At 39.0% G+C, this 12395-nt stretch overlaps 1 protein-coding gene across 1 annotated transcript in view; it reads right to left on the bottom strand.

The window, feature by feature from the left end:
• Positions 1-12395, bottom strand: part of LOC112316790 (ankyrin repeat domain-containing protein 26) — a 187305-nt gene that overhangs the window by 154006 nt on the left and 20904 nt on the right. The window lies entirely within an intron of this gene.

Genomic DNA, 12395 nt, shown 5'->3' with positions numbered 1-12395 from the left:
GTTTGGAATATTTTTTCCCAACCCTTCAGACTTCATCTTGTAGGTCTTTTGTTCCAAGATGAGTCTTTTGTAGACAGCATATATGTGGGTCATGTTTTCTTATCCATTCAGATACCTTATATATTTTGATTGGAGCATTAAATCCATTTACATTCATGGTTATTATTGATACGTAAGTATTCATTGTCATTTTTTCCCTTTGTAGATGTGTTCCTCTGTTGAGAACCACCCTGCCTGGTTTCAGAAGCTGTAACCCCCCATGGCTGAGTAAAAAGACCTTGGGACATAAGCCACTAAGGAGACAAAATTTATCCTCCCCACAGGGGCTCAGCCTCTGCCCCCTTTACTTCACCCTGCTTGGCCCCAGGAGGATGACTGGTTAGCCAATGACAGGTTAGATTCATCAAGGGAGGGATGACCTAAGACAAGGACAGTCACGATGGGGCCATCAGGGAAGCACTTGGGGGACTATTGAAAAAGGGGGTGATGGACCCTCACCTCTCAGCTTTGACATAGCCCAAGTCCTCATTCTGTTTGCCAGAAGTCTCCTAATCTCTTGGCTGCCTTACTTCCCCTGCCTGACTTAAGCCTGAAACAATGCTGGGGTGGTGCAGCCCTGGGCAGGAACCTGTGGCGATTAGGCCTAAGAAAGAATGCATAAAATACTGTGAAACCTGCTTTGCTAAGAATGCCCTCAGTTTTCTGATAAGCGTCCAAGCATACAATGAATTTGTTTCCCAAAGTGTTATGGCCATTTAGCTATCTGACCCTGCCTCAGAATAAGCCCTCATAGTTCTTTGAGTATTATCTATTGTTGATCCTTACTGCCTGACAATGATTGATGAGCTTTACCTGTATCCCTGTGCAAATTGAACCCAATAAAAGCCCACTGAGGAACAGGCTCAAGGCCCTTCTCCTCTGAGAGATTGGCCACCTTTACTCCCCAAGCAGATCATTTCTTGGTAGACTTATTCTCATCCATGATGGCTGGGGGGTGGGGGCTCTGATGGACAAAGCTCCCCCACATCCCCCTTCCTCTCACTCTTTTCCTTCATCTTCTTAAAGCAGCCCCCTTAGCATGTCTTTTAATGCTAGTTTTGTGGAGGTGTATTCTTTTAGCCATCTTTTTTTCTGGAAAATGCCTCACTTCTCCCTCCATTTTAAATGACAGCCTTGCTGGATAGAGTAGTCTTGGTTGCAGGACTTTGCTCTTCATTACTTAAAATATTTCTAGCCATTGTCTTCCAGCTTATAATATTTCTGTTGAGATATAGCTGCTAGCCTTATTGGAGCTCCCTTGTATGTTACTATCTGTTTCTCCCTTACTGCCTTTAAGATTCTCTCTTTGTCTTTAACATTTGGCATTTTAATTATGATGTGTCTTCAAGTAGGACTCTTTGGGTTTGTCTTGATTGGGACCCTCTGTGCTTCCTGAACTTGTATGGCTTTTCCCCTCTTCAAATTAGGGAAGTTTTCTGCCATTATTTTTTCAAACAGGTTTTCTATCCCCTGCTCCTTTTCCTCTCTTTCTGGTATTCCTGTGATGCCAATGTGGTTACATTCCATGTTATTCTGAAATTCCCTTAAACTATCCTCATACTTTTTGAGTCTTTTTTCATTGTGTTGCTCTGCCTGGGTATTTCTTTCTACCTTGGCTTCCATCTCACTGATTCGGTCCTTTGCTTCATCCAGCCAGCTTATAATTCCTTCTAGGGCATTTTTTATTTCAGACATTGTATTCTTCATTTCTTCATGGTTCTTGTTTATAGTTTCTATTTCCTTTTCATGCTGTTGTGGTTCCCACTCAGTTCCTTGTAGTTGTCACTGAGTTCCTCAGGCATCCTTAAAACCATTTTTTTGAATTCTATGTCCGATAGATTGTTTCCCTCAATTTCATTTAGCTCTTTTTCTGGTGATTACTCCATTCCTTTTGACAGGGGGGTTCTTTCTTTGTCTCCCCATTTTAGGTGACTCTTTTTGTTTGTTTCTGCATCACAGCATACTCTGCTTTGGCCTGCCTGTCTTCATGTGGCAGACTTCTGTGGTAGGAATTCTGTGGCACTGTGTTGTATAGTCTCTTTGATCTCCTTGTATGGATGCTCTGGGGTTGCCCATTATTCAATCTGTGTGGACTCTCTCATTGTACTTAGGCTTTTCTTGTTGGTGGCTCATTCGTTGATGGGTTCTCCCCTCCAGCTGTCTTACTGGCAGTTACAACTACTGCCTTGTCTTTTATGTTGTTGTACAGGCTTTGGTTAACAAAGCAGGATTACCAGGAAGCCAAACCATATCAGCTAAAAAAAACAACCAACCCTACAACAACAGCAACATCAGCAATATCAATGGCAGTCGAGCAAAGATTAATAAACTTGAAGAGAGATTAAAAATATTATAAGATAGGAAAAAGGGGATATGAGATGACTAAAAGAGGGGAAAGTGTTTTTGAGTAGGAAAAGGGAAGAGAATAAATAACAGTAGGAATAGAAACAAGGTGAAGAATGGAAGAGAACAAAATTTAAAACATAAGTAAAACACTGAAGGACAGTGGCAAAAATGGAGTAAGAAAGGGGAAGAGTATACTATGAGATTTGAAGTAAAATTAAAAAGGTTTTGGAGCAATGGGAATGAAACTGAAAAAAAAAGACACACACACACAGAAGGGTCAATAGCAATGACAGCTGAGAGAGGATTAATAAAGGTGGAAATGAAATGAAAATATTGTACAAAAGAGAAAAGTGAATATGAGATGTCTACAGTAAATAAAAATGATTTTGAGAAGATGGAGGAGGAAAACTAATAAGAGTAAGGAATAAAGCCCAAGCTAAGAATGGGAAAGAAATTAAAATAAAATTCCTCACTCAACTGATCAAGGGCAGGGGGAAGGCATAATGGAGTAAGACGGGGGAGAGTATTCTGTGGATTTTAAAGAACAAACAAATATTGAACAAATAGGAGTTCCATTGGAGAAGAACAGCAATAACCATGATACCTTCTCCCAACTAGCCAGAATTTACAAAGGTGGAAAGGAAATAAGACTATTATGAGAAGGGAAGAAGAATGTGAGCTGACTTAAGGAAAGAAGAGTCCTTTTGCGAGGTTAGATGGAAGAGAAATAATAAGAGTAAGGAATAGGAACATGGTGTAGCATGAGAAAAAATAAAGTTTACAACAGTAAGAAAGGTCAAGAAGATGGCAAAATGGAGTAAGACCAGGGAAGGGTGCGCTGTGTGGGATTTGGAATAACAATAACATGAAAAAATACATAATCTGAATAAAAAGAATAAAAGACCAAGAGTAGTGAGTGAATTAGCTAGAATACAAGTGAAGCAAAAGAAGAAATATTAAAATGTTATATGAAAGGAAAAGAAAAAGAAGAGAAAAAAACATGCAAGTTCTGAGGAAGAACAAGGGAAAACCCATCTCAGCTGTTGGTGTTTACCTTCTGACTTCTTTCTGGATCTGTCTCCAGTTTTCTGTCAGCTCAAGTTTCTGAGGTGGGTTGCCCGACTCCTGGCAAGACTGCCTGTATCCCCTGCCTCTAGAGGGACCTTCTGTTGCAATTGAGAGGGTGAGGTCCCTGTGTCTCCCCTGGGAGGCACTGTTCAGTCTTCCAGGAAAAGTGTGGGTCCATTTACCCCGCCCTTACACCTCCCATCTTAGTCTGTCCCCATTTATTTCCAATAGTGTATAGTTTCTGATTACATAGCTGTCCATTCCATGGAGGGTGGAAGGCAATCTGTGAATTAGTGTCAGCTCCCTTCTGCTTGGTGTAGATGGCAGCTGTGTGTGTAAGCCAAGGCTGGGCAGAAAACCCTGAATCCCCCTTGTCGCACCCTTCTTAACTTTGTTTGGATGGCCCCAGTGCAATAGGACTCTCCTCCCTGTGGGGAGTTCAAAATGGGCCCTTTTAGGCATTCATGTTGCTGTCTTAGTCTTGCAGAAATGCCCGCTACAGGTTAAGGCTGCCTAGCCAGTTTTGCAGATCTTCCCTACTCCTGCCAGAGGTGAGGGGCTGGGCTCAATCTTCCCTTCCTGGAGGATCTGTCAATGAAGGGAGCCCAGTCTGGCCTCAATTAATCTCAGGTGCACAGTTTCCAGCCCACAGCCCTCACAGTACGCTGCAGCCTATAGTCTCCACTCTGTGCTGCTGCACCAGGCTAAGGCCAACAACCGCCTCATTTTGCACCCCTTTGATCAAACTGCCCAGTTGTACTGAGTGGGAGCATATCATGCCCCAAATCCTCCTCCCTTATTTGGCTGGGCAGCTGTGTGCACGGCATGTCTGCCCAGCACACCTCAGCTCCCCTTTTGAAAAAAGTCTCCCTGGGCACTCCCACTGCAGCACTGAGCCATTGCCCAGATTTCCACACACTACAACTCTCCAACAAGTCAAGAGTCTATCTCTGTTATGGCCAGTCACAGCCCTCCTCTCCCCCAGTTCCAGGTGCAGCCAGAATTCCCCCCTCTGTCTGGCACTGTCTTGGTCTGTGTCCACCACATAGCTAGGGTGCACCGCCACCTGTGTGCATGTGTGCAGCCTGTTTCTCCCCAGTAACTCTATGTGTTCAAGTCACTCCCACTCCTGGCCTCCAGGTCTGTGGATTCCCTGTCCTGGGAGGGGAGGGAGCCACTAGGCTGCTATCTCTGACTGGCTCTCCTCATGTGGTTTCTGGCACACTCCCAGGGACTTTTCCCATCCACCTGTAAAACCTATTTACACCCCATTTTGAAGTGTCCTGTGTACTCTTTGGCTTCCAAACTTCATATTTGCAAAGATTATTAGACTGTTCACTTTATTTTTCAGAAGATGAGCTAAGTGTCCCACGAGCAAGTGGGCTCCGCTCACACTTACTTGGCTGCCATTTTCCTAAAATTTGGATCAAAGATTTTCAATCTTTATCATTTCATGGCACATATAACCTAGTAAAATTCTAAAGCACACCAAATAATATAGTTTTTGCCATTCTAACAAAAAAAGGGGGGGGAATAATTTTGATTCATTCGCACCAGGTGGCTGTTATTGTGTTGACTGTTGTCATTTTTTTATTTGCCAATTAAAGGGAAAAGAGGTCAGCGCCCCTCACTAAAGAGTCCAGTACTGCAAGTTTTAAAAATTCTTGTGGCACACTAGTCGAAAATTGCTGACATGATGTACCTACAGGGTATTGTACTAAATGACATAAGTGAAAAAAGAAAGACAAATACCATATGATTTTACTTATACCTGGAATCTAAAGAAGAAAGCAAAGGAACAAACAAACAAAAAAAAAACAAATTAATAGATACAGAGAACAAACTAATGGTTGCCATGTGGAGAGGGGGTGGCTAAAAAGGTGAAGTAATTAAGAAACACAAACTGGTAGTTAAAAACTAATCATGGGGATACAAAATAAAGCATATGGAATACAGTCAGTAAAATTGCAATAACTACATATGGTGTCAGGGGGATATTAGCCTTAGTGGGGAGATAACTACATAGTTTATATGAATGTCTTACCACTACACTATACACCTAAAACTAATATAATATTGAAAATCAATTGTAATTGACATAAAAAAAATTGAAAGAACACAACCCAGAAATTTGATATTTTACTATATGGTTGTTAAGAATTTCTGCTTCCAGAGCTGGTTATTATTTTAAGCAAAATGTGTATTCTTCAATTAAATAAATACTTTTAAATAGACTCTTGATAGAATAATTCAAAACACAGTAGAATCCTTTTGGAATACAGGTTTTGTGAAAGACAATTATGAATTTCTAAATATGGATTGACAAGATGGTAGTGGAGTAAGTGGAAGCTACACTAACCTCCTCCCAGGAAAAAACTGGAATTACAACTAAATTACAGAAAAATTAATACAAAGTGAAATAAAGAAAATTATACAGGGAACCAACAATGAAGGGAAGGACCCTGGGACTCAAATCAACAATTTGGAACAAAAGGAAGAAATAAACATTCCACTGGAACAGAATGAAGAATCAAGAATTCACAAAATTTGAGGAGAGGCTTAGGAACCTCCGGGACAGCTTTAAATGTTCCCACATCTGAATCATAGGGGTGCCAGAAGGAAAGAGGAAGAGCAATAAATTGAAAACTTATGTCAAAAAATAGTGGAGAATTTCCCCAATCTGGTGAAGGAAACAGAAATATAAGTCCAAGAAGCTCAGAGAATCCCAAACAAGGTGGACCCAAAAAGGGCCACACCAAGACACATCATAATTACATTACGCAAGATTAAAGATAAGGAGAGAATCTTAAAATTCTTTTCCTAGCTGTCTCCTTTTCAGGAAGAGAAAAGGAGATAGTTACCTACAAAGGAGTGCCCATAAGAGTATCAGCTGACATCTCAAAAGAAACCTTACAAGCAAGAAGGGGCTGGAAAGAAGTATTCAAAGTCATGAAAAGCAAGGACCTACAACCAAGATTACTCTATCCAGCAAAGCTATCATTTAGAATGGAAGGACAGATAAAGTGCTTCCCACATAAGGTCAAGTTAAAGGACTTCATCATCACCAAGTCCTTATTATATGAAATGTTAAAGGGACTTATCTAAGAGAAAGAAGAACATCAAAACTATGAATGGTAAAATGACAACAAACACAGCTATCAACAACTGAACCTAAAAAAACAAAAACAAACTAAGCAAACAACTACAACAGGATCAGAATCACAAAACGGAGATCACATGGAGTGTTGTTAGTGGGCTGGGGAAAGGGGGAGAATGAGAGTAAAGGTGCAGGGAATAATAAGCATAATTGGCAGTTATTAAATAGACAGGGGGAGGTTAAGAATACTATAGGAAATGGATAAGCCAAAGAACTTATATGTACGACCCATGGACATGAACTAAGGGGAAGGAAGGCTGGAAGAAATGGGGGTACCAGGCCAAGGGGTTTGAAGGGGGAAAAATGGGACAATTGCAATAGCATAATCAATAAAATATAATTTTAAAAAAGGGGAAAAAAATCATCCAGAATACCCAACTAAACACTAGCTAGAGAGAAGTCTTAAAACCAAGGGCGTACAGAAGAAACAACTTCACCACAAGACTGCTAGGGAGTGCAGAGAAGGCACCAGAGGGATGGCTGGAATCCCACCATCAGCAACTGAAGATCAGAAGAGATATTTCAGAGGCTACGGAGTTCCTGCTGAGAAGTGTGGGGTCTAAAACCCAAGCTGGACTCCCCAGCCTACACCACTAGAACTGAAAAAGGAACCCAAATGACATCTGGGTGTGAAAAGCAGTGGGGTTTCTCTCTGCTGGGGAAAGATGGCTAGAGACACAGAGGGCCTCTTAAAGGGCCAATGCACAAAATTTCATTTGCAGTCACTTACCCTGGACTCTGGGAGAGAGAGGGCAAAGTGGACTAGAGACATGTGAGAAGAGTCTGGCGTTGGTGGCTCTGGGGAGACAACTGAAGGAACAGTGGCCAGGATCCCTGTGCTGAGTCATTCCCCATAGTGTAGGAGCCATCTTCCTCAGGTAGAGCACTCTTTTTTGAATGGCATCAGCCTGAAGTAAAGCAATAGCCAACCCACAAGAATCACTCTGCTACACCCTGTGGAGCTCAGGCCAGGCTGTTGAGGAGTACAGATGGAGGTTTTTATCTCAGTGATTAAGTCTAATAGCAAAGGTATATCACTGGAAGCTTTGAGAAATTAGCTGACCCTCTCCTGGGCCTGGTGCTGGTAAAAGCCAGTGTTAGCATGCAGCCCAGTTCTTTCTGCACACACCCTATTGGGCAGAGGGAGCCTCAAGCTACAGATCACTGAAAGCTCCCAACAGGTTGCCCAGCACCCGTCACAGGCAGCATCTGACGTACATCTGCACCAGAGTCTGTGCAGATCTACCTAATACACAGAAACAAACAAAGAAGCAGTCAAAATGGGAAAGACAAAGAAACAGGCCCCAAATGAAAGAACAACAGAATTATCCAGAAGAAGAACTAAATGTACTAGAGGCAAGCAATTTATTAAATGGAGAGTTTAGAGTAGTGATTAAAAGGATATTCAACAGCATGAAAAAAGACATAGAAACCATAAAAAAGGACCAGTCAGAAATAAAGAATGCAATATCTGAAGTAAATAATACACTGGAAGAAATAAAAAGTAGGTTAGATGAAGCAGAATATTGAATCAGTGATTCAGAAGACCAGGTAGCAAAAACACACCCAAGCAGAGCAGCATAAAGGAAAAAGAATTAAGAAATGAGGAGAGCTTAAGAAACCTTTGGGACAACATTAAGTATAGCAACATCTGCGTCAAGGAAATACCAGAAGGACAGGAGAGTGAGCAAGTGATAGAAATAATGACTGAAAACTTCTCTCATCTGGAGAAGTAAAAAAGACACATAAGTCCAGGAAGTGCATAGGGTCCCCAATAAGATAGACCCAAACAGGACTACACTAAGACACATCATAATTAAAATGGCAAAGCCTAAAGACATGGAGAGAATCCTAGAAGTCTTAAGAGAAAAGCAGGTAGTTACTTATAAGGGAACTCCAATTAGACTGTTGTTTGATTTCTGAACACAAACATTTCAGGCCAAGAGGGATTGGCATAATACATTCAAGGTGATGAAGCAAGGACTACAGGCAAGGCTAGTTCACCTAGCAAGGATATCATTTAAAATTGAAGGAGAAAAAAAGAGCTTCCCAGACAAGAAAAAGCTAACAAAGTTTGTTAACACCAAACTAGTACTGTAACAAGCATCAAAGAGATTGATTTATGAAGAAGAAAAAGAAAAAGGAATAAAAACAAAATTGTTACAAATAAAATGGCAATAAATACATATCTATCAATAATCACCTTAAATGTAAATGGCTTAAATGCTCCAACAAAAAAACATCAGGTGGCTGAATGGATAAGAAAACAAGACCTATAAATATGCTATCTCATATATATGCTGTCTCTAAAATACATACCTCATATTGAATGATACACACAGAATAAAAGTAAAGGGAGGGAAAAAGATATTTCATGCAAATGGAAAGGGAAAAAAAAGCTGGCGTAGCAATACTTATATCTGACAAAATAGACATTAAAACCAAGGCTATAGTAAGAGACAAAGAACACTACATAATGATAAAGGGGACAATTTAACAAGAGGATATAACCCTAGTAAACACTTATGCAACCAACACAGAAGTACCTAAATATGCAAAGCAAATATTGATGGACTGTTAGAAATACAGTCATAGGAGGGATTTTAACACCCCATTGAATTCAAGGGATAGAGCTTCCGGACATAAAATCAATAAGAAGGCAGTGGCCTTAATGGACACACTAGATGAAATGGATTTAATTGACATCTTCAGAGCATTTCACCCGAAAACAGCAGAATAGATATACTTTTCAAATGTACATGAACATTTTCTAGGATAGACCACATGTTAGGACACAAGTCTCAATAAATTTAAGAAGACTGAAATTATATCAATCATCTTTTCAGACCACAATCCTATAAAACTAGAGATGAATTGTAAGAAGAACACTGAGAAATGCACAAAGACATGGAAGCTAAACATGTTATTAAACAATGAATGGGTCAACAATGACATTGAGGAAGAAATCAAAAGATACCTTGAAATAAATGCAAATGAAGACACAACAATCCAAAATCCATGGGATATAAGGAAAGCTATCCTAAGAAGGAAATTCATAGCATTATGGGCCTATCTCAAAAAACAAGAAAAGCTCAAATAAACAATCTAACCTTACACTTAAAGGAACTTGAAAAAGAACAACAAACAAAGCCCAAACTGAGTAGAAGGAAGTAAAGTACACATCAGAAATTTAAAAAAAAAAATAGATACTTAAAAAAGGACACAAATGATCAATGAATCCAAAAGCTGCTTCTTTGGAAAAATAAACAAGATTGACAAACCTTTAATCAGACTCATCAAGAAAAAAAAGAGAAACAACCCAAATAAATAAAACCAGAAATGAAAGAGAAGTAACAACTGACACCAAAGAAAGACTAAGGATTGTTAGAAAATATTATGAACAACTACATGCCCACAAATTGAATAACCTGGATGAAATAGATAAATTCCTACAAACATACAATCTTCCAAACTAAATCAGGAAGAATCAGAGAATCTGAACAGACAGATTACACCAAGTTAGATTGAAGCAGTCATCAAAACACTCCCAACAAACAAAAGCCCCTGGACTGGATGGCTTCACAGGAGAATTTTACCAAATATTCAGAGAGGAACTAACACCTCTCCTTCTCAAGCTATTTTTAAAAATTCAAGAGGCAAGGCTCCCAAGCTCATTTTACCAGGCCAGCATTATCCTAATTCCAAAACCAGGTAAAGACACTGCAAAAAAAAGAGAAGTTATAGGCCAATATCCCTGATGAACATAGATGTTAAAATCTTCAACAACATATTAGCAAACCTCATATAGTAATACATCAAAAAGATCATAGACCATGATCAAGTAGGATTTATTCTAGAAATGCAAAGTTAGCACAACATTTGCAAATTGATAGATGTGATTCAACACATAAATGAAATGAAGGATAAAAACCACATGATTACATCAATAGATACAGGAAAAAAAGCATCTGATAAAATCTACCACCATTTATGATCAAAACTCTCAGCAAACTGGGAATATAGGGAACATACCTAAACATAATAGAGGCCTTATATGAGAAACCCACTGCCAGAAGCACACTCAACAGGCAAAAACTACAAGCATTCCCCTTAAGATCAAGAACAAGACAGGGATGTCTGCTTTTACCACTCTTATTCAACATAGTAGTGGAAGTCCTAGACATAGTAATCAGACAAAAAGAAGAAATAAAAGGCATCCAAATTGGAGAAGAAGACATAAAATTGTCTTTATATATTTGCAGATGACATGATACTGTACGTAGAGAATCACTAAGATTCCACCAAGAAAATACTAGAACTGGTAAATGAATTCAGCAAAGTAGCAGGATAAAAAATTAATATCCAGAAATTAGCTGCATTTTATTTATTTATGGCAATAATGAACTAACAGAAAGGGTAATAAGAAAACAATCCCATTCACAATTGCTTCAAAAAGAATAAAATACCTAGAAATGAACCTAATCAAGGATGTCAAAGACATGTTCTTGGAAAATTTTAAGATGCTGAAGAAAGAAATTGAAGAAGATACAAATGAGTGGAATGACATACTGTGTTCATGGATAGGAAGAATTAACATCATTAAAATGTCCATGCTACCCAAAGCAAACTATACGTTCAGCAAAATTCCTATCAAGATTCAAATGACATATTTCATAGAACTAGGAAAAATATTTCAAAAATTTACATGCAACCACAAAAGGCCCTGCATAGCCATAGTAACAGTGATCTTGAGAAAGAAGAACAAAGTTGGAGGAATCATGCTACCAAGTATCAAACTATACTGTAAGTCCACAGAAATCAAATCAGCATGGTATTGGCATAAAAACAGACATATAAATCAATGGAACAGAATAGAGAACCAGAAATAAACTCACACCTTTATAGTCAATTAATATTCAACAGAGAAAGAAAGCATGTACAATGGGCCAAAGGTACTTGGTTCCATAAGTGGTATTTGGAAAATTGGACAGACACTTGCAGAAAAATGAAACTAAACCACTTTCTCACACCACACACAAGAATAAATTCAAAATGGATTAAAGGCTTAAATATTATACCCAAATCCATAAAAATCCTAGAAGAAAACATAGGCAGTAGAGCCTCAGATGTTGCTTGTAGCAATATTTTTACTGATATATCTCCTAAGGCAAGGGAAACAAAAGATAAAATAAACAAATGGGACTACATCAAACTAAAATGTTTTTGCACAGCAAAGGAAAACATCAACAAAATGAAAAGACAGCTCATGGGATTGGAGAACATATTCACTGGTACATCTGATAAGGGATTAATATCTAAAATTTATAAAGAAATTGCAAAACTCAACACCAAAAAGACAAACAATCCAATTAAAAAATGGGCAAAGGACCTGAAAAGACACTTCTCCAAAGAAAACATACTGAGGGCCAATAGACATATGAAAAATGCTCAACATCACTAATCATCAGAGAAATGCAAATTAAAACCACAACGAGATATCACTTCACACCTGTCAGAATGGCTATCATCAATAAATCAACAAACAACAAGTGCTGGCAAGGATGTGGAGAAAGAAGAACCCTTTTTGCACCATTGGTGGGAATGTAGATTGGTGCAACCACTGTGGAAAGCAGTATGGAGATATTTCAGAAAATTAAAAATGGATCTGCCCTTTGACCCAACATTCCCAATTCTGGGAATTTATCCGAAGAAACACAAAATACTAATCTGAAAGAACATCAGCACCTCTATGTTCATTGCAGATTATTTACAATCACCAAGATAG

Source organism: Desmodus rotundus, chromosome 4, assembly GCF_022682495.2.
Source record: "Desmodus rotundus isolate HL8 chromosome 4, HLdesRot8A.1, whole genome shotgun sequence".
Taxonomy (NCBI): domain Eukaryota; kingdom Metazoa; phylum Chordata; class Mammalia; order Chiroptera; family Phyllostomidae; genus Desmodus; species Desmodus rotundus.
The sequence above is the reverse complement of the archived record's forward strand: the minus strand, read 5'-3'. Positions and strand labels throughout refer to the sequence as shown.